Source organism: Anopheles moucheti (assembly GCF_943734755.1).
Source record: "Anopheles moucheti chromosome X unlocalized genomic scaffold, idAnoMoucSN_F20_07 X_unloc_11, whole genome shotgun sequence".
Classification (NCBI taxonomy): domain Eukaryota; kingdom Metazoa; phylum Arthropoda; class Insecta; order Diptera; family Culicidae; genus Anopheles; species Anopheles moucheti.
Window position 1 is genome coordinate 297,501 of NW_026453517.1, and position 2,500 is coordinate 300,000.

Genomic DNA, 2,500 nt, shown 5'->3' on the forward strand with positions numbered 1-2,500 from the left:
GATTTTGGGTCGCCGACACAAGCTCGGGTCAAAAAAATTTTTTTTTCACGGTGACTCAAAACATCAATTTTAGACTCCCCTGAGTATGAAAAGTGAAACGAAAATCATTTTTGAGAAGAAAAAATTTTTGTATGGGAGGGCCCCTGCTAGAACATATTTCCCAAGTGCGTCGATTTTTGGGTCGCCGACACAAGCTCGGGTCAAAAAAATTTTTTTTTCTCGGTGACTCAAAACATCAATTTTAGACTCCCCTGAGTATGAAAAGTGAAACGAAAATCATTTTTGAGAAGAAAAAATTTTTGTATGGGAGGGCCCCTGCTAGAACATTTTTCCCAAGTGCGTCGATTTTGGGTCGCCGACACAAGCTCGGGTCAAAAAATTTTTTTTTTCACGGTGACTCAAAACATCAATTTTAGACTCCCCTGAGTATGAAAAGTGAAACGAAAATCATTTTTGAGAAGAAAAAATTTTTGTATGGGAGGGCCCCTGCTAGAACATTTTTCCCAAGTGCGTCGATTTTGGGTCGCCGACACAAGCTCGGGTCAAAAAAATTTTTTTTTCACGGTGACTCAAAACATCAATTTTAGACTCCCCTGAGTATGAAAAGTGAAACGAAAATCATTTTTGAGAAGAAAAAATTTTTGTATGGGAGGGCCCCTGCTAGAACATTTTTCCCAAGTGAGTCGATTTTTGGGTCGCGACACAAGCTCGGGTCAAAAAAAATTTTTTTTTCATGGTGACTCAAAACATCAATTTTAGACTCCCCTGAGTATGAAAAGTGAAACGAAAATCATTTTTGAGAAGAAAAAAATTTGTATGGGAGGGCCCCTGCTAGAACATTTTTCCCAAGTAAATTCGATTTTACCCGGTGAGTCAAAAAATTTTGAAAAAAATATTTTGCCAAAATCGTGTTCATTGCCTATTATAAGGGACCAGGTCAGCTCACACGCATTTTTGGAGACCATATGGAAAGTGCGTCTGGGATTGCGGAAATTAAGTTTAGAGTGTTAAATGATGGTTTCGCAATCCCGAAAGGCTCAAAATCCACCCTAAGGTCCCCTGGGTGAAATGTGGTTTCCAAGGTGTGAGCGCTATCGGTGATAGAGTTGGAATGTGATTTCCAGAGCGCAGGGCGACTGGGCTTAGAGCGAAAATCATAGACAAGGGTAAGTATTGGACTGAACGACTCGAAGCAAACGAAAATCATAGACAAGGGTAATGGACTGAACGACTCGAAGCAAACGAAAACCACACACAAGAGTAATGGACTGAACGAATCGAAGCAAACGAAAATCACATACAAGAGTAATGGACTGAACGAATCGAAGCAAACGAAAACCACAGACAAGAGTAATGGAGTGAACGAATCGAAGCAAACGAAAACCAAAGACAAGAGTAATAAGAGTGAACGAATCGAAGCAAACGAAAACCACAGACAAGAGTAATAGAGTGAACGAATCGAAGCAAACGAAAGTCATGGACAAGAGTACTGAAAATCGGACCAAACCTCTAGAAGCACACGAAAATCATGGACAAGAGTACTCAAAAACACGGACCAAACCTATGGAAGCACACGAAAACCATGAACACAGGGATAACTGAGAACGAACCTACCTATCAGAGCATGTGAAAGCATGGACAAGAGTACTGAAAATCGGACCAAACCTCAAGAAGCACACGAAAATCATGGACAAGAGTACTCAAAAACACGGACCAAACCTATCGAAGCTCACGAAAACCATGAACACAGGGATAACTGAAAACGAACCGAACCTCTCGTAGCAAACGAAAAACATGGACAAAATTATTCGAAACGAACCGAAGCTCGATGCGAAAAACATGGAAAAGCAAGCCCGTAAGTCGCACTATCAAGCCCATAAGTCGCACTATCAAGCCCATAAGTCGCACTATCAAGCCCGTTAGTCGCACTATCAAGCCCATAGGTCGCACTATCAAGCCCGTTGGTCGCACTATCAAAGCCCGTTAGTCGCACTATCAGGCCCTTAAGTCGCACTATCAGGCCCGTAAGTCGCACCAAAAAGCCCGTAAATTGCCCTATCAAGCCCGTTAGTCGCACTATCAGGCCCATAAGTCGCACCAACAAGCCCGTAAATTACCCTATCAAGCCCATAAGTCGCACCAAAAAGCCCGTAAATTGCCCTATCAAGCCCATAAGTCGCACCAAAAAGCCCGTAATTCGCACCAAAAAGCCCGTAAATTGCCCTATCAAGCCCGTTAGTCGCACTATCAGGCCCGTAAGTCGCACCATCAAGCCCGTAAATTGCCCGATAAAGCCCGTAAATTGCCCGATCAAGAGCCAGCGCTGCATTGTCGGTTAATCCCGTCGATCGCGCCGGCTATTTCTCAGAAGGTTGTACGGACACCATACCCGGTGGCAAGTACCGCGAAGTTTATAACGCAACAGAACGTTCGCCAGTCGGACACAAGAATTGGAAAAGCTCGTTGTAGTGTACAGGAATCGAACCGAACCTCCTAGCGA